At 38.1% G+C, this 26653-nt stretch overlaps 1 long non-coding RNA gene across 1 annotated transcript in view; it reads right to left on the bottom strand.

Moving 5' to 3' along the window:
* Positions 1-26335, bottom strand: part of LOC308191241 — a 98952-nt gene extending 72617 nt beyond the window's left edge. The window contains exon 1 of the long non-coding RNA XR_013947839.1: positions 26315-26335. This is a non-coding gene — a long non-coding RNA (uncharacterized lncRNA). The remainder of the gene's footprint in view (positions 1-26314) is intronic.
* Positions 26336-26653: the final 318 nt, after the last annotated feature.

Below are 26653 nucleotides of genomic sequence, written 5' to 3'. Positions count from 1 at the left end.
CATTTCATACAGGGCTCCATCCTCTTCAGAGCTAGCCCCACGTGACCATCTTCAGCAAACACCTGGAGCCAAACCCACTGCAATGACTTTGTACCCCCCTCTCTAGGGTGAATATAGCCGAGGCATGAACGGCAGGGTTCTCTGCAGCTCATCTTCCCCGGGATGTAGAAGAACATCTAGCAATACAATGCATTTAATGGCATTCGATTGTATACAAAATTCAGTAATTTGCAAAGGGTCTCCCAGTCATTAGCAAGAATTAATGAGGTTCTACTGTAATAAAATCTTACTTCAAAATACAGAGTTTTACCGGAACATATGGGATTATAAAAGTAAATGTGCATCACACATAATCTTATGCCACATTATATAGCACATTTTTAAAAAGGAAACACCCACAGGTCTGAACAACTTTTATTTTTATGCAAATGTAGTATGCATAGAGACGTGCTTACTTGTCACTTTTTTGTTGTATCACCACAGTGCCAAAGGGAGGTATCATGTCTCACTTTGCCTTGTCTTTCTCAATCTACCTTTGCAAACACTCTTTACCATTCATGGGCTAAAGGACTTCTGGCATCGCAGAACTGTTTGCTATTCACATCCATCTTCTGTGACATACAGAAGGAAGCCACTGCAAGAGCTTTGTAACCCAATCCTCCTTGGGAATTCAATATGCTGTACAACTTACGCCCAACCCTGCACGCTTTTTATAATCATAGCCATCATCTTTTTATTATGTCTTGGACTTGAAGAGTCCTGAAAGCAGATGTAACTCATGATGACCTGACTTCAATGGGAGAATGAACCAGGTGGCTAATTGTCTCTAAAACAAATACACTGATAATTAGCAGGAGAGCACAATGCAGCAGAAGCCTAACCACCAACCTTTATTTAAGTTAAGCAAATGGGTGAGAAAATGATGCAGCTGCATCGTACTTTGACAAGTTAATAAGGGAACCATACTTCATCTAGTCAGCTACAGTAGCCAAAGCATGCCCTTAGGACCTGGTATCAATGATTCTGAAATTGTAAACTTATACAAAGTAGGGAAAAAAAAAAAAAAAACAGTACTAGTGCAGAAAAGCTCTTCTACAACAGCTTCCCTTTCAAAGAAGATCACTGCACTAGCATTACACCTTGAGTAACTGGGTTCAGACCTTGCCTTACATCCCAAATGGAAATAGTCATGGTGGCCCCGTCTTGGTTCCCACTTGCCCATGTCATAAAAACAAACAGACTGGCATCCTCTGCTGATGAACAGTCTAGGAACAAATAGCAAAGGAGCTGCCAGTTAGGCTGCATTGCATTGGCAGTGCTGCACAGAGGAGCTTACTCGTTAATGGCTCACAGAGTAGCTGGCCTTAGATACCATTGCCAGTCCCCCATCTTTACACACACTGAACTTCAGCCCATCGATTCCATAAAAAGCAAAAAAAGAAAATGAATGGAGCTTGTTTTAAAGGTACTAGCGATTGAGAGACTTTAACACTTAAGACTGTTAAAACAGAGATTGGCATGTAAAAGATGTCAAGCAGCAGCCAAAAAAGAGCACCATGTAAAGTACCCAGTGCAAATAACTCCAAAGGTGTTGATAGAGAAGTGAAAAGACAAACATTTCCAAGTAATTCTCATGACCACTGTTACACTTATGACACTGATCAGATAATTATGTCTCTCTATTTCGACAGGAGGTAATATTCTCACTTTTGTTGCCTTGCTTCGACATTTACCATTGTTTATGGGTAAAAGAGGACGACAAATTACAGTGGTTATCTGATCACCTGGAAGTGTTCTGAAGTACTGAAGAAAGAAAGAAAGAAAAAAAAAAGACCATTTACCTCAGACTCTACTTCCGGGTCTACTAATTTAAGTAAGTCCTCACATATAAGGACAGGAACCTCACATATAAGAGGTTTTTGGTAATGAAACTAGAGGGCCTAATACATCAACGTTGCCCCAGTCTTACTTGCTCCTTACTTTTTCCCTGTGCTGTAAGCAACAATACTGAAAAGTTCTACTATCTACACCCACCCCACCTCATGAAAGGTATTTGGCACAAAAATAGGTTTTGTCAAAGCCTATCAGTCACACATCACTCACCTCTTCACAAATGATTCTCAAGAGGTTTAGCCGGGATAACATTGGGATAAAACAGTGGTGAGATTAGCCTCTTCTCACAGTCCAAAGTGAGCAAATCATAAAAATTAAACAGACAGCCTAATTGGTGAAAAGTAGAATTTTCTACTAACATGTTTCTGGCTTCCAGCTTTAATAGTCTAAGGAATTGTTATTAGAGTGATCAAAGGGAAAAGTCAAAAACGCGAGAAATATGACAACTAAGCATCAAGCTAGTATGGCAAAGTAGATTGCTTTCTTTCCATTTCCTGTTAAATACTGCTTTGGAACTTTATTTTGATGTAGATTTGACAAAACTCTCATTGCATTTCAGTTTCTGGTGCACAGGTCTACTAAAAGAAAAAGAATAAAGGGAAAATGAAGAGACTGTCAGAACAATAGCTGTTAAAAAAGAGTCAGCTGAGGCTTTAGATTTAGAATTTATTTTGACAAACTGAAAAAAAATAAATAAATCACTGGGGAAAATAACCTCTTCTCTACTCTTGAAGCCACTTAAGACATTTTTGACTGTTCACTAAGCTCCAGGTACTCCTCTCTGAACTTAAAAATAATTAGCTGTGCTTTAATAGCTGAGGTAGAGAGCAAATTAGATGATGTTCCTTTCAGTTCTTCTGCTAACTAGGGTTAAGCAATAGCAGAGAAGTTTTCTTTTTTATTCTTTTTTTTTTTTCACCAAATCATCTATGATTTCATTGTCACATTAGAAGACAGACATATAGACCCCTGCCAACTTCAAAATAATATTAGGTTTTGTTATTTGCTCATTTAACTTCCTGGAAACACTAATAAATAAATGGAAGAGTATCAGATATTTGTCAGCTTTGAATACACCACTGTGAGATGAAGACATTTCCAGTTCACTCAAAATTTTTTACTTTACCACGGTAAGAATTAGACTACCTGAATGTTCACAGAATACAAGTTTACTATGATTTGCCCAAAGAACTGTGTCTGAGTATTGTCTGGCTCACAGTTAGCATGTGTTCTTTGCATTAAATTGTTTTGCTGAATAACTGGCATAGGGCCAGTTTAGCCTCTTGTGATTTTTCGTCCATATAAGTTTTGAACTTCCTACTTATAAATTCTGTTCCCGTAGTTCTTTCCTGAGAGTCCAGGAGGTGTTTGGATTTTTTTGGTTTTGTTGTTGCTGGTGTTTTTTTTGTTGTTGTTGTTTTTGTTTTTTGATTTGTTTTCATCAAAAAGGCTTTTCAGAAGCACACTTCATGAATAAAACGTGAAATGTAACCCTGTCTCTCAATCCAATTGTACAGTTCCAGCAGGTATTGAAAAGCATATGACTCCCCATGCGGAGTGTTTTTCCCGTATGTAGCATATATTACAAAGCACATCCTTCTCAACAGTGCAACAATACTATCAGAATAAATTCTGTTTCTAACCCTGATTACTTGTGACGCTAGATGATAAAAAAAATATGTTCAGAAACAACAGATCCATATATTTTCTATGAAGACCACCTCTCAGAAAATATTCGTGGAAAAGACAGCTACAATGAAGGAAGCTTCCTTTAAAAAACAGCATTTCCATGCAAAATAAATATTCAGTTGCAGGTGAAAACCATATGTAAATTTAATTAAAATCTTAACATTTCTTTTTAAGCTGTGTTGATAATGTTTCCTATACCAAAATACACCAGAACCTTTTACATACAGGTTTTATACTTCCTTCTACAAGTCAGAATCAGAACAAATACTTTTTTACTGAACGTTATTTCCTCTTTTTCCTTGGGACCCCTTCCTTATTTCCTAAGAAACTTGGTACATTCTCAAAGCCTGAACACGTATTTCCTTTCTTTTCTAGTCATCTGCAGAACTGAACTAAATGCAACATTACACTGCTGGTACTGTAGTCTCTAGTCACCTGCTCCTGTTGCCCAGGTTATTTGGGTCTGTGGAGAACCATCATACTCTTGGAGCAGGAGCTTCCATTAGCATTTTCACATTCACCAAATAGAAAACATTGTGACAGACTTCAGCTTCATTTTCCCCGCTCCAATGACATAAAAATGTAACTGAATCACGAGGAAAGGAAAGTTCTGAGTGGGGCTACATGTCATTATCAAAGAAAGCATTTCTCCACAATAAACTATAGGTATGAGGCCTGTCTATCCTTCTTTCAGACTTTGAAAATGCTAAATATACACAAATAAACAAACATTCCTTTTGGGTACATCAGAGTCAAGCATTAGAAAATACAACATACCTCTGTATTCACATCATTTTTATAACTTTGGCATGAGATCTGTGGTCATGTTATTGATTCTGGACTTCTAGGTAGTAGAACACACACGTGCAAAAGGGTGCCTTACTCTGTGGAACATATTGTCACAAGACATTTTAGTGAAAATATGAGGTAGGTTGTAAAAAGAATCACATATTTCCATGAGTAAGAAAACTTTTCACCAGTATACATACTAATAGGAGGTGCAAAAAAACAACTTCTGAAAATAGCAGGAAAATATTTTTCTATTTGAGCTGATTATTTCATAGATCACTACTGCAGAGTTTCTTTCAACCACAGACAACAGATAAGCACTAGAATGAATGTCCCTACATTAATTTTTTTTAAATGCATGCTGATGTTTCTGCCCTGTCATTCCCCACATAGTTCTAGAATTATCAGCTTTGTTTACTTTTTCATGGCAGTGCAAGCATACACAATTGTACACAAGTGTTTCCCCTAACCAACTGAGCAAACATCTCTTTCTTAGAGAGACCTAGACACATGGAGGATCAGCAATGTCCTCAGAAAGATATGGCATTGAAACTGGAAGTCTCTGTGAAAACTAGAAGAAACCTGGAAGAAATGTCTTAAAGTCTTTAAGGTGATGATGTGCCAGTTGATAAATTGAAAAGAAAAAGAGACTGAGTGAGGGATAGAGATGAAATGGTATCATAATTAGAAGAAATATTAATTCACACGTCTTCTGTTGACTATTTTGTTTCTTAGCATCTCATTCTGGGCTTCTGCCTTTTGAAAAAAATCATGACAGTAACTAGAAGATGCAGAAGGCTACATTTACAAGTTTAGGTAAATATACAAGAGGAGGAAAGGACACAAAGATCTTTTTGTCTCTGTTAGCAGCAAACATCACCCTATAGCCATCAGCCTATGACTTCTGAAGGTGGTAAACCCTGCTCCATCTTACTCACAAGTCAGGTGGTTTAATCAGCGCTCCTCCTCCAACAATTGCCCTGCTTCCAGCACTTTTCTTCATCTTCTCTACAGATCACAGAATCGTCTAGGTTGGAAGAGATCTCCAAGATCACCTAGTCCAACCTCTGACCTAACACTAACAAGTCCTTCACTAAACCACATCACTAAGCTCAACATCTAAACGTCTTTTAAAGACCTCCAGGGATGGTGACTCAACCACTTCCCTGGGCAGCCCATTCCAATGCCTAACAACCCTTTCGGTAAAGAAGTTTTTCCTAATATGCAACCTAAACCTCCCATGGCGCAATTTTAGCCCATTCCCCCTCATCCTGTCACCAGGCAAGCGGGAGAATAGACTAATCCCCACCTCGCTACAGCCTCTTTAAGGTACCTAGAGAGAGCGATAATGGTGCTAGACCTACAGTGGGCTTTCTGTGAGTGATGTAAGTAGTTGGGAACTGCAAAACAAATGAAAGCAACCAGCTAATTCACTTAATTGCATTTTTTTAAAATCTCTTGTCTGGAGTCTTTTAAACACAGAGATTCTCAATCACCCAGCCCAGGGTCTTTGGTGAGGTGATAATTAGGTGTTATGAACTAACCAGATAACCACAGAGGTCTCTCCAGGCAGCCATTAAACATCTAAGCAAGAGTGAAAATATGAGGTTCTGAGCAGCATTCAGCCCTAATAAATATTGAAACATTTTGAAACATTTGGAGTTTCTGGCCTGTCTTTATAGCCCCACGCTGCTGCAACACAGCCTGGTGTGCTGTAAAGGACTCATCCATATATAAGACTCAATGTTCAAGATAAAAACATGATGTGTTTAAGCCAATAAACCTTACTGTGTCCCTTCTTTGAAGCAAAGACAACACACTGAAAAAATACTTATGCCCAATAACCACAACTAATACAACTTCATTCCATCCTAAGGACAAGTTTGTTAAAGGTTCTTGTCTTATTGTCTAGTAATCCTTGTGTTTTCAGAGGCAGTGATTTCCTTTAAATTATTCTCTCAGTTGACTTAGAGTTCTTCATACATCTTTCTTCCATCTGCTAAATTCACAGAAATCCAAGACTTGACATTACAAGATCCATATCATGTTCAAAACAAAGAGATTGCAATGTAATAAATAGATTTTCATTCTCTTCCTTCCTGATGTCATTTTTACATTGATCTTTTTTTATTTCCAGCAAAGATTCCAAATCCTACCTTCCTGAGTGAATCCTGAGTGATATTTAAGAAGACAAATGATTTGTATGGTGTTTAAGGTGATATATCCCTAATTTCAAAAAGTTTTTTTTTTCTTTTTCAGGATGCTAAAAAGTATCTGATAAATCATGATAATGACTATCATTAAAGTAGGGTACTTGCTTTATAAATCATTTGACATAACCAGATATTGTGATGAGAATGCTCTGATGAAGTGGGCCATTGCAAAACAATGAGTGTATTCCACTACTCTGATAAGTACACAAACATATTACAGGATTTTGTTCTCAGCAGTGAGCCAAGCTCATCTTAAACTCAGCTGTCATAACAAGAATGACCCCAGCAATTAATATGACTTTCATTTTTTTTTTTCCATTCTCTATCCACTCACTTGAAATCATAGCTGATGCTAAGAATTGCACATATGTTAAGCATTGTTAGGCATTACAACAGTATCATGTACTTTGGGAAAGAACCTGGGAATCAACTTGCATAAGACAAAGGGAAGTCATACTATGTCTTACTCTTCGTGGCTTCGTGACAATTTGACTTATGGTGATAGCAGAGTCCTGAAAGTCATCTCAAGGAAGTGACAAGGTCAACTCAAATTATGCAGAGGTACTTTTTCCAGTAACTGGAGTTTGCCAGCATGTAGGTAATAGATGATATATCTTTCTTCATGATCCCACAGCCATGTAGAGGCCATGTAACTATGGTCCAATATGCCATAGAGATACCCTGGTGTGGCACAGGCAGGAATTGTTTTTTGTTGGTTGGTTGGTTGGTTGTTTTTTTTTTTTTTTTTTTTTTTGCCATTCAAAAGCACAGTTTTCATCTGAACTGAAACACCGGCGTAAATGTGCCTTTCAGGTACCTCACATTGCCATTACATTCATGAGTTCCAAGTAATTTTAGGGGGGTTTAGGCCCACGTGGTATTCTAGTAGCTACAGTAAAAACAGCCAAATCACAACCTCATTGAAGGAAGAATCAAAACTCTCATTCACTTAAGGGGACAGTGCTTGGTCTTCTTCCAGTTTTGCCACCTCAAAGCTAGTAAGACTGAGGTCGTGACCAGTGATAAGTAGATGATTTTCATGGCCAAAGTCTTATTTCAAGGAGCTGGGTAATGAGGGGAAAAAAATAATAAAAAAAATAAAGAGAGAGAGAGAGAGAGAGAGAGAAAACATTGCATTACCTTCTTAGAGTACTTAACTGAATGGCACAGTAAGAATAAAAGCATCTTTGAATGTAAGGCTGCCAAGCTGATTGTGGTTTGTTGTTTTTTGTTTGGTTGGTTTTTGTTTTCAGATCATCTCCTTATATTCTTAGGTCAGCATCTATCCCCTTTTCTAGAAGCTATAGTGTTCCCTCCTGTCAGCCTGCAAAGTATTTTCCTCCAAGAGTTTTGAAGAGAATGATTCACTTCAAAGCTCTTTTCATAAATGCACCCAATAAACTGAAGCACAGACCACTTTGCCTAGGCTATCTCAATTCAGGCTTAAAATTGCTTCAAACTTTTCCTAAAAAAGGTATGTGAAATCAACATGAATACGAACCATTAAGCGCACAATTCAATATTTTACATACCCAAAGTGATTGACATCAAGACAACTAAAAATTACTTCCTGAGACATTCAAAAACATACTATACACATTTATGTAGAAATTACCATAATAATATTATTGCTATCACAAATATGCACATGAAAACATCTCAAAGTAAACATAACATTTGCACATAGTAAATATCCATATGTCTCAATAAACACAATTTAAAACTTTAATATGGCAAGTGCGTGGTTCCTTTAATTGAGGATGAAAAATTAAGAACAAGCCAGTTATGGAGTGAATCCTGCCATTTTTGAAGTATGTGCCAAGCTGGTAGTGGGTAGAAAAGCATGACATACCCTCCGCACTAGGGGGGCATTGGTACAGGGTCTAAAATTAATGCTTAGAGAATGAACACCAAATTAAGGTGCCATCAGAAGTACATATCCCCCAAAATGTTGTTGTCTATACTATAGATGCTGTGCCCATAATCCTGGTTGTGGCTACCAGAATGAATATGTACACTTCTTGTTTGCATCAATGGCAAATGCCCCCATGACATATTCCTTTTCATGTTCTCTTCATACTAGTAACTAACACACAATTATGCTCTCTTTCTCTGAAACCACTGATAGTTACAGATACAAATAGCTTTGGTTGCAATTTTAACAAATGAGTAAGGCAACAGCAAAAAGCTGGGAACATATTCTGAAGACTGAAGTCTATCATTTGTTATAATTTCCAAATACTGTTCTTTCTTCTTGTCACTTGGTTATTTTGCTGAAGAATGGCCTTATAGAACTTTCACATGTTAAACACTGTTCAACAGGACCAAATTCTGCCGGTAGCGACAAGTTTTAGAAACTCTTTGACTTTAACAAAACATTGGAAATGAGGACATTATCAACGTTAAAATGTCTTCATTAAGATTACCTCTCCTGGCCTTCTTTGGATATACGCGCTCTGACATGCTAATATGGACATTTATGAACAAAAAACTGTTCTTCCCAGTGCTTGCTTCTGGCAATTCATAAGCCTGTCTTTGTTTTCTTCCTTTATATTATTTTCATATAACAGACACCTCAGCGGTTTCAGAGAACTGTAGTTTCACCACTGAAGTCTCTAGGAAAAACTTGGGGCATTTACAGTTTGCTTTTCAGATACTAGACTGTGCTTCCATTGCAGATCATTAAGCAAAATGAAAATATCACTTAAATTCTCAACTGAACCAATGCGTTATGGACACACCAATGGAGCATAAATATCAGAAAACTAAGATGACATAGATTTGTTTTTCAGATCATAATGGTACTGTATGAAACAGGGACAAGATGGCATATGTTTCTAGCTGTTCCCTCTCTCTTTAGTACATAACATTGGTGGCATTACACAATTTGTTAACATTAGGGTGAATTTAGTTAGGAGTCCTGAATACCCCAAAGCAGCTTTTACAGATTCTAAAATGTGTCTGGTGCCTGGGTTTTTCTTCAAATCCCTCCGTGCAGAATGGAGACTGGGCAGCAAACTTTCTAACTGCGCCCATACACTCATAAACATCTGCAGCAAACCGTAATTCTGTTGAATACAGGAGCCACATTGCCATGGCATTTTGGTTGTGAACGTTACAAGAGCCTGTGGATCTGAATCCCAATGTTACGGATTTTAGGAATCTCAAGCTGAAGCCAGCTCTCTGACTCCTGCACAGGTTGGGTTCAGCATGTTCTAAAAAAAAGAAATACTTTTGCAAAGCAGAAGTCTTGCAAACAGAAGTTTGGTCTGGTGGCAACAGGAGGGTCAAGGTGAGGACAGAGGGCAGCATCCCTCAGGAAGGGAATGGTTAACTGGCCATATAACACAAGCAGGCAGGCAGCTACACCACTGCAACAAACAACAAATTATTAGCACTAAGCAATTTAGCAGCTCAACTTAGAATAAGCAGCACATTGGGCACTGAGTACACAGTGGCAGACTGTCTATGACTCTCTGATACCAGCCAGCCAGCAAATTTTATTTTTTGCCCTAAAAAGAGTTCTTTCAAAACTCCACTATAATAGCCCATTCTGTGCCCAGGAATAATTTTAGAAGGGCTGAGTCCCAGACTTCCTCTGCAGGTGCAAAGCAGCGTATTCGCACCTCCAGCTACAGCCACTGCTTCCAGAGCTGTCCAGAGTCAGCACCCCGGCTTCAGCAGAGCCACAACACCAAATTTTTCCATTTTCCATTGTGATTTGAACCACTATGAGCAGGTCTGCACTGTCCAAAACCAGTCCCCCAGAGGTGTGCAATTGCCGAAGCTCAGAGCCAATGAAAAGCTCAATCCAGATCCCAGGTTTTGAAAATTTGCCCCCCTCAGGAAGAACTAATTGCACCAACGTGGCACTATTTTTAAAAAGGGCACACTTCTTGATTGTACCTCACACGGCAAAGCTTCTGTTCAACTAACTACATGACAGTCTGTTAACATTGAAGGAAATCCCTTAAAAGCTGTGTTTGTTTGACCAACACTGACTAAAATTAGAAAAATATTAAATGAAAGCAGCTGGTCAGCTACCAGCCATAATATTATCCCAACTTCCTTCACAGGAAATACTATAATAATGTTTTATATTTGTTTGTTTTTTTTTCCCTGCTTGCTGCCACTGGGGTGTAATATTTCTTTCATGTTGCAGATAGGTCAAGAGCACTTCTGTTGGATTCAGGCTGTACTGCACACTGACACCAGCACGTGACCACATCCTCTACATCCTCTAATTCAACCTCCAGCCAGCATTGACTGATTGGAGATCTCCTACAGCTTTTTTTTTTTTTTCTTTTTTTTTTTTGGGGGGGGGGGGGTGGTGGTACGGGAATGAAGGGGTGAGGGACTGCTTCAATATTTTGACTGTATTTTCCTAAAGGTAGCAACAGCTGGAAATAAGCTGCTTTGCAACAGATCTTTGCGTATGTCCTCTCTAGGTTCACAGATCTGGAACCAGGGGAAATGGACCGTGAAATGGCTGGGTGCCCTGTGAAAGCTGCCTCTGAAGCTTGGGTCAGCTGTGTGTGTTTGCTTGCTTTCCCGCCACACAGGAAGCACCTGCACACGGACTGTGCACCTCTCAACCCACATGTACGCTTTCCCCACCGCCTCGGCCTTTCTGCTTCTCACTGAATTCCCAGCAGAACAAGATGGGGGCTCAAAACAAGGGTTTAAGTAGGTGACATGGGCCACCCGTGTTTCCACACCTCCCAGATGCCCCTGGACTTCCATGCACCATCTCAGCTCAGAAGGGGTTTGTGGCCCCCCAGAAGGGCCATGAGGGTGGCTGCGGCAGCGGGGCCTAGCTGCGACTTCCAGACACTGATGTTGTCTGCTTGGTCTTTCATCCAGAGCCCCACAGAGGAGGACGAGGAGCCCCAAACTCTTGGACTGTCCCCAGATGGTTTGCATATTCCTTCTCCCTCAAGGAAGGCTCTTTGTTCCTCTGCTGTCATGATGTTTTTAACACCCCATTTACATAATACCTTTTGAAATGGACCCTGTGGCCTAGTCTGCACTGGGAAGTATTTGTCAGTAGAGCTACACCAGCCACCGTTCTTGCTGTGGCTGCAGTAGTACCAGGAAAAGGACATTTCTGGTAGGGCTTTTGCCTTTTCCTTTCATAAAATAAGCTGCATCAGAAAAACCATATCCCTACAAAAAAAAAAAAAACAACAACAACAACAACAAAAAACATGGCATGCTTTGAATTGCCCTTTGTATCTTAGCTGAAGTTTTTGCCATAGGCATAGCTTTATGCAACTGTAGTTATGCTTTAACAGCATCAGTTTAAGTATATCGGGTATAATCAGTTCACAGGTTACTGATAGCTCTTTTTCCTCAACACATGCATTAAAAAACAATATGGCTTTCATCCATCTTCAGTAACCAAGGATTTGTGCATATGGAAGCCATATGGAGTATAAGAGCTTGCCTATATCAGAAATTATAACAATATATAGTAATGTGGGAATTTAAACCACTGTAGTTGGACGATATAACCCCTTTTTCCACCATAAGCATGTGAATGTGTGTGTGCATGTGAGTAAAATTAGTGTTTTTATCCATTTTATCTTCTGTTGCTTTGAAAGCAGTTTACCTAAACTGGGAAGAAAAAAAAAATAGGAAAGAAAAAAAAAAAAGTGTTTACTTCTGAGTAAGGGTGTCCACATGGAGAGTCCTGCTGAAATAAATACAGCAGTTTAACTATACAAGTATCATTTGTCATTCCCCCAGACACAATTGGTTCTATATCAAAGTCCTATATCATATTTTCGAATATAGCTTCTTGTCACTAGTAGCATTTGCATTTTAGCAATTTGCATTTCTTCTTGCAAATTAAAAAAAAAAAAAAAGTGTTCAACTGAGATTTGCAAATGAGCAAAGGCAGCCAGGTGAAGGCAAGCAGGAAGGGAGGGGGAGGGTGAAGGTGAGGGTGAAAGCAAGATAAACAACAACAAAATGTCAGGCTTGCTTGGAAAGGTTTGGTTTTTCCTCCAGCCAAACTTGGTACGTCCAAGTTTGCACCAAGAGCCTTGGTAAGGTGATTCCCTCCAAGTAGCATCAATAACTCACTTTTAAAAGCAAATGCTTATTGATTTCAGGGTATAACATAATTAGGTCTCATATTACTCACATAGGCTGTGCAGTTCCTTCTGTAAACCTAGATATTATTCAGAAAATCAAAGTAATCTCTTGTGGGTATTAAAATAACAATACATTTGAGAAATGATTGCTACCATTTTTGAAACTGCATTAATGTTCATTATTTATGTAATATACAAGTTTAGAATAGGCTGTTTTTTTTTTTAACTTCATTGTTAGTATAAAATAATCTTTTGAGTTCTTGGAATCAAATGAATGCAAGTTTCCCTTTCTGCATAGGGTGATGAAGACAAATGTATCTCTGCACATTAAAAATACATCGCATATTTTATACATTTACGTATGTGGTGCTCTTCACGTTAAAAAAAAAAATAATTAAAAAAAAAAGCGCACTTCAGAGAATGCACCCAGAGACAGAGCCATTGTTCAGGAAAAGCCAGATTAAACAAACATGCCTGTAGTCTTGACTTGGAGGCATTTATGGAATTAACATTCTGAGTCTCAGCTGGCACCATGCTCCAAAGCTGGGGGCAGAACATGCAAAGCCTTTGGCACCTACGAGTTTTCACTGATATTCCTGTTACAGACAAAAGCCCAGCATTTTACAGAACTCCAAGTCATTCCTGAACATGTACATTAATGGAACCAAAAGTTTGAATTAACATTCAGGGCCTTAAATTATGTGGTGCTTTAAAGACTGTTCTTGAAACTGCCCTGACATCACCAGGCAGGCAGTGTGTGACATGACCTTAATACAGAATTGGTCTGGCTAGCCTTGGTTATTAATATTCAAGGGCAGCTTAGTTCCCTGTACAGTGCAATTTGTAAAGATATCCATGATCAGGGATTTATGGTAACCTAGACTAAATGTGACTAAACAGTGGAATATTTCTGCTTTTATCTGGGATTGCAATGCTCCCAGTGCTTTGGAACAAAGCCCCGGGATTTGTTCCTTTTTTCATGCAAAGTAACAGGTACTGGGGCCCATTCTGATCTTTAGCTCTGGCTGGCTTCACCACTATCTTTCAGCATACATGCTAACAACAACTTTCACAGTCCCTCTAGTTCCTGAGACAGGCCTGTGCCTGGTGTCATAGCTGCTACATTACCTAGAAAACTGGGAGAGGGGGAGGAAAAGGAAAAAAAACAAAGAAAAAAAAAAGAGAGATGAAATTAATAGGAATAGGAATAGGAATAGGAATAGGAATAGGAATAGGAAAGCACAAATAGGGACTTCAGTCCTTGACACAACCCACTGTTGGAAGAACAAATCACATTCACCATCAGGACCCCATGCAAATCCCAGTTGTTAGCAGTTAATTGTTATTTGTGTGGTACTCTTTGCTTATAGTATGCCCAGAGATCCTTCCTTAGCTATATTAATACAGCTCCTAAGTCAACAAAACAAAATCAGTTGAGACAGGTAGAAAGTACCAGATCTATAGAGAAAAAATATCAAAGGCACAAACATAAAGTGGTGTTTTATTAGTCGTGTACTAGTGGCATAGACAAGGGCCTGGTGTCATGGAAAACTGCAGAGCAACTAACTCTCAGCCAATGATGTAACACTGCTACAAAAAAATAACAAATCTCATTCTGACATGTGTTAACCAGAACATTCTGTGTAAGACATGGGAAGAAATTGTCTCGCTCTCCTTGTTGCTAGCTAGCGCAGCGGTACTTCTGTGTCAGCTCTCAGTGTCATACTTTATGAAAGATGTAGACAAATTGAAGAGACTGAAGAGAAGAGCAGCAGGAACAGCAAGATGTTTAGAAAATGGGATATAACAGGAACAACTGAATTAAAAGAAGTCTATGATGAAGCCTAACTATCACATTATGGTCCAATAAGGAAGGAAATATTACAGCCATGAGGAGGAGCAATTGACAATTGGCTTACATTTCAGCAGAGGACATGCATATATATATATATGTGCAAAAAAATATACATATATATCCAGCTCTGTCATCTGGGAACTATGTGGTACCCTCAGCAAGGGAAGGAGGTTTTTAAGAATGCTAAACATAACTGGGGATTGTCTAGATAAACTTCTTCCACCTCAGGCAAAAGGAGGGACTAGATCACTTCTACTATCCAATCAAATTTCAAAACTTCTGCATCGAAAGCCTGTTGACTTACTATTATTTCCTTCTGTGTAGAAGTCCATCCCACTTGTGACAAGTCCATAGTCACTTGTTTTACCACTGCTAGTCTTCAGCACAGCCCCTCGCCACTGTTCATAGTGTTTCCAAGACACTCTGCACAGTGTCCTTTCTGGGTAATTACCACACCGAGGCACTCAGTATTGGAATGAATGTTACTTTGGCTAAGCAGACATCATAGTTTCTAAAAACTCCAATGCCATCTGTAGCTTTGTTGATTATGTCCCGGAGAAACAATGTTAGAGGAAATACCTTAATGTATATGTGCACAGGGCCAGAGCCACTCAAGGAGTTATGAAAATAATAAAAGTTTTCTCAAAAACTGGACCAAGCAATTCAGCTAGGTTTTACTATTTCTAAGCAGAGTATAAGGATTAGTTCTTCTGCATGATAGGCCGCCTTCCTGTTTATAAATCCCATTTTGAAGTTTGTCTCTCTCACAATATGACTTATGTTCAGTTTATAATCCACATTAGCCCCAAAATTAATTCTGAAAAATGATCATAACCAACTGCCTTGCCCTGTAGTCAGCTGATACACCTACTGTATTGTTGCACTTGCTTTTCATCCATTTTTTTCTTGAGTTTGTCAAAATCCTTTTGAAAACTAATCCTGTCTTTCAGCATACTTGCACTTCCTCCAGTTTCATATCACCTGAAAATACTGCAAGCATACATTCCCCAGAAGGGTCATAAATTAAAATATCACATTGAACTAGACCAAAGAAGTAGCCAAGATTGCTTCAAAATCCTAATCAAGATAACTGTGCGTGTTGACAGGAAATCCTCCTCTCAAAGTCCCACATGTGGTCATCCAAACAGCTTTTGTACTGTTGTATCAATGTTTCAACCAGACCATGTTTCCATGGCGTTCTTATGAAAATGTCCTGAGAGATGGAGTCAAAATCCCTATTAATCATTCATTGTTATCTCTAAGACTAAGTAGCAAGTAAACTCCCAGAGTTACCCTAGGAATTGTATAACTAAGCTATAAACACAATATTTGTAGACACTTTATAATTTCACATAATTTTAAAAATACAGAGATAATAAAAGTCTTGTTCAGACATGCAAAAAGGAGGTAAGAAATGAGGGTTTGCCAAATGTGGCTGAATTCTTCTAGAAATACATGTTACTGCTAGGAGCAATATGGGCTTGCCAGAAGTTGTACCAAGTTATGGGTGCCTACATATTCACAGATCCCCACCAAACATGATCATAACATTAATCGAGGTGAGAAAGACACAAGTTGCCTGTATAACTAGGAGGCAAGAGAAATACTCTGTCCCACAGCTCATTCTTGGTAAGTTTTACCAATGGCATGGCACAAGGACATGGGAAAATTATGAGGCTTAAAAATATTAGGACTATCTGGAAATTCACATTTTATCCAAACTGTACATTAGCTCTTACTCCTGCATAACTCTACATTTTGATCAGATTTTTTTAGTGTCGAGAATTGCAAGCATGCACTATCTCTGAGAGTTTTAAATAAGCTGTTTTAATGAAAAGATAACCTGAAAGCAGGCAGTATATTGGTAAAAACAAACAAACAAACAATAAACTGTTAGTTTGAACTCTGTTTCCTTACTGACATTAAAAAACAGTCAACGTAACTCTGTAATTATGTAGAAATTTAACTTTTGTACATATTTATTATACCCAGAATACCAAAGATAACTGGATTTATTCACAGAATGGCTGTCATTGAATTCAGTTTTCTGGTACAATTTCCTTCCCATATAAAGACATAAAAATATGATGGGTGAAACATCAAGACTGCTTAAAGCAGAAGCTGATGTATATCCATACTGAAAGAACAGATAGATTGCAAAATGTTTATGTCTTTTACATTTTTTACTGTATTAATAAGGAAACACTGTGATTACCAATCAAAAAAGACTCAGGAGTGCTGCTTGTAAAGTGCACTATTATAAAGATTTATATCTGTATCTGGGGAGTAATATAGAGCATTGATATTTTAAGGAGCTCAGTTCAAAATCTCTTTATTCAATGAAAGCCCAAGGGAATGAAATATATTTTTCCTGGGGCAGCAGTGTGAACATCATTGTTTGTTTTTGATACGACCTGGAGAAAAAATATACTTTTCCTAAAATTATATGTATGTCCAAAATATTTCAGAATTAATTATGGGAGAATTTTCCTGTATTTAACTGAAATCCTTTACAATGTGGCATTAGGCAGATGAAAAAAAATAAAAAATAAATCAGGGTACATATATTTGGTCAACTGTGAACAAGAAAATATCTGTATTCACTATATATTTTATGAACCAAAAAGTACACCTCAAAATATTTGGAGAATATGAATGCTTTACATATATTTAAAAACACAGACCACCAAGAGAAAAGTGAAAACCAAGCTTCCCTCTGGGGCTCACTGAGAGACTTCAGGGAATTCACCTTTCTTAAGGCACCTTGTTTTGTTGGTCTCATTCATTCATACATTTGGCTTCTTTCTGCCAACCTTTTGCAGGACCTGAACTTTCTCTTTTTAAATCAAGAGCTGATTCCTAATGCTTACTCTCCATAGCATAGAAATATCTCTTGTCAAAATAATGCTCAGAACCAGGAGCTGGAGCATGACAGAATAACTTAACTGCAATCTTTGGTTAAGAGATGCCTTCCAATAGGTTGTGTGTAATCTAATATAAACTATCACCTTTCGTTCATATAATGAATCTTAAATTCATTTGCCCATTCCTCACTGCACAACGTACTGAGGTAGTGATTTGTTTATAAAATGTTTGTATTAAACACTATTGTACTTAATCTGTTAATATAGCAAATATGATAGCAGTTTGTCTTTGGTTTGGGCACCTGCCTTGATTGCAACACACTTTTTTCTGAAAGAATGAGGAAAGGACCCAAACAAATTATATTTAGAAATCACTTTCATAAAACCTTTTCCATTCTTTTAACAGTGTTTTAACTTCTTTTGGATAGCAAAATGTCTGCTCTCTCCCTGCCTCAGAAATCTTCAGTGCTTGTCAAACCAATTCCACCATTCAATTTGCTTAGGTCACATTTTGATATGTAATCAGTCCTTTTCAGGACTGTTTTGGCACAAATAAATACCTGTCATACTTTGAAAGAGAACTATTTAGCCAACATATGAAGTTCACTAAGAGAAAAATTAATATGTGCTAATAATTTTATTCCTTTCTTCCTTCCTTTTAATTGCTGAAGTTTAATCACTTGGCCAGATAGTGATCCTTAGGGTATGAAACATATCAAACCCATGTGTGTATAAGTGGATTTTTTTAATGTACTGTGAAAAGTAGCAATGCACTGTGATCAGAATCTAAGCAAGTATAAAAATAAGAGGCATAGGAGCTGACGGCATAAATACAAAGTTTATCATATAATTCCCAGATCCATGTAGCTGGTCCCCAGGAACATAAAAAAACCAACAGTACAAAGGAAAACATTTTCAGATGTACTTCCTTTTTTTTTCTAAAGATCCTGCTGCAGAGGTTATATCTGGCAGTGGGGAGCTCTTTCTCTTATCTTCAGTTCCCACAAGAACCGAGCTTGAACATCAGAGCTCCCTAAGCCTAATAAATGAGAGTATTCTTGTCTGCTTTATCTTTTCTTTTTTTTTTTTTTTTCCTAGTCATATGATGAAGAAATAAATACATGATCTTGCTTTTAAAAGAAGCTATTGTATTAAACAGAGGGTGTGAGACTAACCCATCCCTGGGGCTCTCACCTAAACCTGGGTAGCAATGTGCAGGCACAGCAATGCACAAAGGAAGGCAATTGCTCTCCTCGGAGCAATTGTTCCTGGTCCTTGCCCTGAAGCTGGAAGGAAAGTGGCCTCTCTGCAACTCACCCTTAATGCCTCCACACAGGGACAGGGACAAGCTGCATTAACAGAGTCAATCTCTTGCTGATTAGTCCAACAGAATGGGTTGCATATCACAATCAATTTCCATAAATATTCGCTTACACCTCTTTTGTCTTCATTTTCTGCAAACATCCAAGTACTTGACTCCTATTCACATGAATGCTCACAGAAAGAGAATTTTAAGCTTACATGCTTGAGTACTTGCATATAGTAAATTTTAAAATGAGTATGAAAGTCATAGGATGGGAAATGGAGTGCCTTTGCTAGCATCTGGTAGAGAGGCATTTAAATAAACCAGGCAAGTACCTGCTGGCATCCTTCTCATCTGCCACTGTGTATGTACACGTAGTTTCATTTGGAATGGTGGGTTCACCATTGCACTTAAAACATAGGTCAATGTATGGGGCATGGAACAAGAAACATACAGCACTGAGTCTCTGCCTCCCCTAGAATAGGGATGATACAGTTACCTGTCCCATATACTTTGAGATCTTTAGGTCTTTGAGATCTTTGAGATATATATATATATATATATATATGAGTTTATATAATAACACAAGTAAATATTGCTTTTAATGTTCTGCACAGGAAAAGATGATAGCATTGTGGAAGAAGAATTTTCTATATTCTTCTGGCTAATAAGCATGGGCTGGCAAGAAAATTGAACAGTCAAGAAAGCCAAATATTTGTCAGTGCTAGCAGTATTTTCTGGATGCTTCAGTCCCTGACTGATCAACCTGAAACACTAAAAGTCAAAGTCTCAGTCCATTCAATCAGTCTCAGCTTTTCTGCTTCCTTCAGTGGGGCTGGCATTCTGTTTCTGGCTTGTATAAATTCCATCTTTATTTCCTAAAGTTTAGAAAAGTTGGATAGATGAGATTTGGACACAGGAGGTGGAATTCCAGATGGAAGAAGAGAGGTTGATCAAAATGGGAGACAAAAGCCAACAGAAAAACTGAGAAATGAAATATCCAAAAGATCCAATAGCTCCAACATGGACACAGAAGGCCAAATTTGTCCTCAGCATAACTCTGCTCTTTCAGACGGGATGGATTAAGCTGGCTATTTGGTTGCCGAACAATCTCATCTAGCACAAGAACCACTAGAAATGGAGCATGAGCAATTAGCTGAGAAGAGGCTGAGTTTGTTCTGAGCTGTAACTGATTCCACAGACTCCACATAAAGGAAACCCACATCAGCGTGTGGCAGTTTATTTCATACTAAGCCAGCCAACATATTTTCTCTCTGAACCGCATACATGTCCGTTGCAATGAGAAAGGACACCTGAGGGTTCTGACCTTAAAATTAGATCTGCTACTCTTGCAAAAACCCACCCTCACAGCCAGATCCTCCTTATTTACAGTCCAGGTGTCACTGCATCTCTGAGCTTTGCAGGCTGCTCAGGCCTCAGCAGACTGTAAGCACAATTCGAACCAATGTGAATTTGCAGGAATACATGCAAGGGCACCTGATTCCTCTCTTTCTTCAGAATATCTCCAAGGACTTAGGCAGAAGCACTGTGCAGATCAATAATTTTACAGTACAAACATATGGAAACTTTCCCTTTTGGGAACAGGATAAGGCAAAGTCAATTAATTTTCTACAGAGAGATGAGCAATTGAGCCAGGAGTATTTTTATAAGATATTCCAGTCCAGCATTTGCATTTTCAAATTGGTATGTAACTCCCAAACCAGAATCCATTGAAGTCAATGTAAAAACTCCCCCAGAGGTTGGGAGCAGTCACTCCAAGTTTTTAGATCTTGCTGAACTTTGATCTGAATCTCCAATACAAAACTGAAACCTAAGATGCCACTCACATACCTTTTTCTTTTATGGGTACGCCCACAATGCCATAGCCCAAAAGTCCCCAGGCATACTTGTTGGACTTTTCAAGGCATCTTCTTGTCCTAAAGAAGCAGACATTTCACTTCCAGTCACCCCAGCAGCCATGGCAAACCCAGCAGTAGCACTTCAGACACTTTCAGCCTGGGATGTTTTGGAAAGGAGGGGTAGTCTCTCTGTCAGTGGACATAATCAATAATAGCAGCACTCATTTTCTGAATGCTGTGGGAGTATGCATGTTTAAGTTACGATCAGTTTTAGAGAAGTGCAGAGAGTATTGCACTTTTTAAAAGGGGAACCATGCAGACTGTGAGACAGGTGCTGTGGAGGAAACCAAGAGCCATTTCCTGACCTTTGGCCACACTGGGTGTGAGAATCCCTGTCCCACTTCCACCTTCAGCTCTACAGCTGTCTGTGATTCCAGCTACAGTTTGATGCTAAATACAGTAAATATCTGGGAATAGTAAACATTTGCCTGTAAGACAGGGAAAAAAAAAAAAGAAGAAAAAAAAAAGAAAAAGAAAAAAAAAGATTTAGCAAAGAACCCTTAATGAGAACCATGGGACATGTTGCAACTCTGCTGAGGATGAATGTGCTTTGCAAAGTCATTTGCATATTGTCACTCCTCCCAGTGTGGCTATTCCCTTAACCTCTTTTTAGATTGCAAATACAATAGGGCTGTACAAAACTTCATTGAGGCTCATCCCAAATTGAGGATAAAATGATCAATGACTAAAACATGACTCAGACAAAGGAGACTTAGGGCCTAATTTTCTTCCGACTTTTAGTAAATTTATGCCTATGTAGCTCTTCCACTGTCTTCTCTGGTGGTACTTGCTGTACGAATGTAAGTGAAAGGAGAAGCAGACTCTTACAGCTTCAAAATCATCCCATGTAAGAAGTTAAAGCCAAGGAGTATGTGCTTGTTTAGTCAGTAGGTGAATCTGATACTTAGGTTTGCTAATAAGCTATGTAAAGCTGTTTTAACTTTATGCCTATATAAACTTCATGCAAAGCATTCTGAAGTTACTGCATGTTTCAATTCCCATTCATGGTATTAGTGGTATGAAGGGGACTGGAACTGGCAGTGATAAAGATGTAACTCATTCTACTCAATACACCTAATAATCACTAAAATCTCACCTCACTCTCCTGACTGTGACTCATAAAGAACACAGAAGGATAAACGGAGGACTGTATCCTTTATAGGAACACAGAAAAAATGAATGGTACATATAGATAGTGACAACATCACATGCTTTCCTAATGCAATTTACATAATTTACTTGGCAAGAGTAACTAGGGTCATTAAGGCAAGAGGATTTGAATTTGAAGACACCATACAAAAAAAACTTTTGAAAGGGGAACCATGTTATTGATAAGTGGAAAGGCTCACTCTGCTTTAAGCAGTTGCTGTTCAAAGGTTGTGAGAGGTTTTCAAAAAAGCTACCTTTAGCTAAGGGAGCCCAACCTGTTTAGTTTCCCAAGAAAGCCAAGGAGGAGAGGATGACTTTAGACACTGAGTCAGGGCAGGGAGTTTTAAAACTTGTAGGACTCTGAGATGTTCACAGGAGGCACTGGCAATGTGAAGAGCCTAAGAAACTGTCTCTAAAGCTGGTGTCTGTGAAAAGCCCACACTGACTAACGTACAAGGGTTAACTAGAAAGAGGTTAAATGTAGGCTGTTTTACATAAATCTATCAGCACTGCAGTGTGCACTGAGTGACCTCCTGGTTCCAGGGTAGCCCAAGGAAAAACTTTTACTAATTTCACAATGCTATTTCCTGCTGTACATTCCAAGCTCTACTGCTAAGTATATCTTAAATGAATAAATACTGTTCTTAGGCCACATCCTCTCCATGTTAGCAGAGGAAATCGACTCTCATTCCTTTGTTATTAGGGACCCCAGAAGCACAATGCAACTTTATGGGTTTTCTGATGATTGAAATTCTTAGCTTCTTGGTGGTGGGACTGGTGACACTCTGCCATTCTTCTTGAAACCTCTTTTTATTGTCAAATGAAATACAACAAGTTGTCACTGCTAAAAATTACCTTAATGTCCATCACAAGTAGAGTTATTTTGCTGCACATCTTGAAGTATTCTGGGAAATCAATTGGTAATTAGGGAAAGATGTCAGTTAATATAACTATAATATAATTTCTGCAGTGCACTGAATGAAACTGAAAAGCAGTCCTTTTAGATTTTTGCAGACTTCAATTTCTCAGTCTTTTTTTATAGGAAACACCTTTTGTCAATAATCCTAATTGCAAGTATTTGTTTTAGGCTCCTCCCACTCCTTGATATGTAGTTTGTTTGAAAAGTAGCTCTATATTTTGCATTGAAGCTTCTTGCACTCTGGCTTTCAGTATGTCTCCTTCAGTAGGTAAACATGACAGAACAAAAGTGCCTGGAAATGCAAACAGTCCCTGAATTATTATGCCTATTACTTTTTATTAGTAGTAAAAACAAAAAGAAGCAAGAAGCAGTTCTATTTATGCAGAGCAGTTAGAACATAAATAATAATAAAATGTTAAAACTGTAAAACTACTTATGCCATATTAATTTAATTCTAATAAAAAGTAGGCTTAGGTCTTGCCTCCATGACAGCAAATGTGGTGCAGCTTTGCTTTCATCCAATATTTATACTAAAAAACATTTTGGTTTAGGAAATAAACTAGTGATAAAAAATTACAGTCTCAGAATATTGGGCTTTGACTAGTCCCCTGCTGCCCTTTATATTATGTTTCAGTAAAATACAGTACATCTTGCTGTTTTATTTCATTGTTTGTGGCCCATGCAAAATCCTATTGTCCAGCTGCCCAACGTAAATGAACAACAAATCAGAACAACCAGAAAAGCACAGTGACTGATTAAACTAGGTCAGAATTTTTGCCTGCGCTGTCAGAAATATGACTTTATTCAGATTTTCAGTACATGTTTACATCACCTTGAATGGCACTGAGGAAGCCTGCTGATGGAGCGTTTCATTTTTAAGAGCTACAGACAAGCAAATTGTGCCAGCTCTCCTTAGCACATACTATCAAGTTGTTTCATTCTGTTGATTTTTTTTTAATTATTCCAAATTAGCAGGGTGATCCTGCATGGGATTAAGCAGCATGTAAGTGAGCGAGGAGAAGGACTACAGTTCAGAGCAGACATTCTAGGTAGATGAGCTCTCCTGGTTGATACCAACGGTCACATCCAGGCATTCTCATTGCAGCTCAGGGGCACCCCAAAACAAAGGGTCCTTTCCATCAGATACCTGACTGCTACAGATTCTGAAGCCCTCCCTCACTGCAGTATTTTGCTATCAGACTCGACTCAAGTCTTCCTGGCCTGTGTGACCTGTTCCTGAGCTAGAAGATGCCAGAGACTGGACAAGCAAACTGTGGAGGAATACAGAGATGAGCATACAGATAGCTGCTGTTTCTTGTGTGCTTTCTTGAGAGTACAACTGTGAAGAGTCCAGAAGATGGGAAACCTTTGGACTAGGTTTCTATGGTTGTTTTTGTTCTGTGGGTTAGAATTCCCTCCTTACAGAATTGTCTCGGAGAACACCATAATTTAGACCTACATCATAATAATGTTGTCAACTCAGATCTTTAAAAAATTTACTTTACAAGCTCAAGAACTAATAAAACCAGTTTCTGTAAGTTTATTTATTTTTTAATTATTTTTTTTTCTCTCAAATCTTCTTCCAGCACCAGAACAACAAGAATTAGGTTCTCTTATGTCCCCTGTGATACTTCCTACCAGGCAAAAGTCAACATTTTTTTCTGGTTCTGTGTATCCATCTGCTGCCAAACAGAAAAATGCCTGAGTTTTACCTTTCTTGACTTCCAGTTCAGTGCAATCATTCAGCTGAGGTCTCTCTCTGGTACCCAGACAATTTCCATAAAACTTTATAAATGCAATATTATTTGAGATCTACCCTTCTATCAAATTTGTTTGAAACTGGCAGCAAGCTCATAGGTCATTAGGAGGCTACTGATACACAGACAGAGCAATTTCATTATTCCATTAGCTGGAACCCTGTAATCAAACCCTCTGTACAACCATGTGACTTGTTTACAGATCATAAGACTTTAGAAAATAATAGACTATGGGTTCTTTCCAGTTGCAATATGGGTTGTAACTAAAGACAGAAGACACTGAAAATAAATTAAAAGGAACAGATAAAATGGCAAAGTATTTCAGGTCTTTTGGCACTAGCTTTAGAAAATACATGAACTACCAATCAAAAAAGACTTTTACAAGAATACAAAAGGCTGGTTTGGCTTAAGCAGCAAAGTATAAAATAAGTTTGGAAGTTATATATGTATATATACATATAGTTCTATACATATAGTTATAAATAGACTTAAAACAGAAAAAAAAATCAAGGAAAATAGAAAATGGGTTAAACTGTCAAGTTTCTTAAAGTCACAGGTTTAAAGGAAGTTTGTCAAATTATGGATTACCCATTCGTGATATTAGGCAATGAAAAATGAAAACTCTGATGGATTTTTAAATAAGGGAGACTTCAGAGCTTCAAATTCTGATGTTGTTAGGGTCTAAACTGGTAAAATCAATAATAAATAATATGGGCAGTAGTGGTGTAAATAAATACAGCTTCTGTAAAGGGAAATCATACCTCATAAATCCATTAAAATGCTGTGAGAGTGTTAATAGTAAGAGTCATTCAGCTGATAAAGTTTCTTTTGATTTAAAGCAAAGGTTTTGGCAATATTCTTCACCAAAAGCTTTTAAGTACATTAAATCAATGTGGAATCAGTCTTAAAGTCCTTTGATGACTTAATAATTGGTAAAAAGACATGAAACAAAGAGTTAATGTAAAGTGGAGTTTTCCTTTTGGAGGAAGGTTATCAGTTCCCCAGGGATATGTGCACAGAGCTGTGTGCTACAGCATATTAAAAATAATCTGGAAGTGAAGTGTGAGTTCAAACTGATGACACAAAGCTTTTCAAGATCCACAGAACTAAACCTGAGCAAAGAGTTACAGAAGAATCTTTCAGTGCATTGGAACTGCACAGCAAAGTAACAGTGAAGTTAAGCACTGATCAGTACAAAGTACTGAACAAGCAGGAAAATAAAAATGAAACTCCTAACTATGCAGACAGAAGCATAGGTTCTTCACTAGTATTGATACTGGGAAAGATTTCTTGGAGTCATTTAGAACAATATTTCAAAAATATCTGTTCAACATTCAGCAACACTCAAAAAAGCCAGTAAATATTAGAAACTATTAGGAAAGAAGCAGAGAAGAAAATGGGATTGTTTTACCACTGTCTGGTTCCCCTATATTTTCAAATACTGCACATATTGAATATTTTAAGCAGCCATCTCAAAAAGGTTACAATAGATTGAGAAAAGATATTGTGGATAGTGACAAAGATGATCCAAGGTACGGAGTGTATGCCATAAGAGGAGTGATTAGGTAGACTAGGATTCCCCAGCTTGGAAAAAGAAATTACTAAGAGGATGAGCAATAGAAGATCATGAGCAGTGTAGGAAAGGTGAACAGGGAAAGGTCATTCACTATTTTTCATAACATACAAAATAGCTGGCACTGAATGAATCTATCAAGCAGAGGCTGTAAAATAGAAAATGTGACATGCTTTCCCGTGCTTAGTTCACTGTAGAATATAATGAGGAAAACACAAATATGTTCAAAAAACACCTGGAAAATTAATTGAAGAAAAGTCTATCATGGAGAGGAAATATTCTGTAAAACTCACTGAATCTCAAGCTGAGCTTCCCTTCTTTACTGTTCTTCATCACACTTCCACTCCTGGTTATAACCAGAGCCAGGGCACTGACCTATACACTATTATCTTTATGCTAAATGCCAAAAAAAAAAAAAATCACCTTAGAAAACAAATCCAGGACCCCTGAATGGCTCAAGAAACCCACTTATTTTCTCATTACCTGGAGACAACCCACAGCACCATCTTCTCCTCACCTCCTAGTTAACACCTAGAGAAGTAGCAGCATTTTTGCCCTGGATGGAGACAATTGTGCATGCTGATACTAACAAGAACATATGTCTTTATCAGACACCGATCTTCACAAAACTT

The sequence above is a fragment of the Anser brachyrhynchus genome, assembly GCF_964034855.1.
Source record: "Anser brachyrhynchus genome assembly, chromosome: 2".
In the NCBI taxonomy this organism is placed as follows: Eukaryota; Metazoa; Chordata; class Aves; order Anseriformes; family Anatidae; genus Anser; species Anser brachyrhynchus.
The sequence above is the reverse complement of the archived record's forward strand: the minus strand, read 5'-3'. Positions and strand labels throughout refer to the sequence as shown.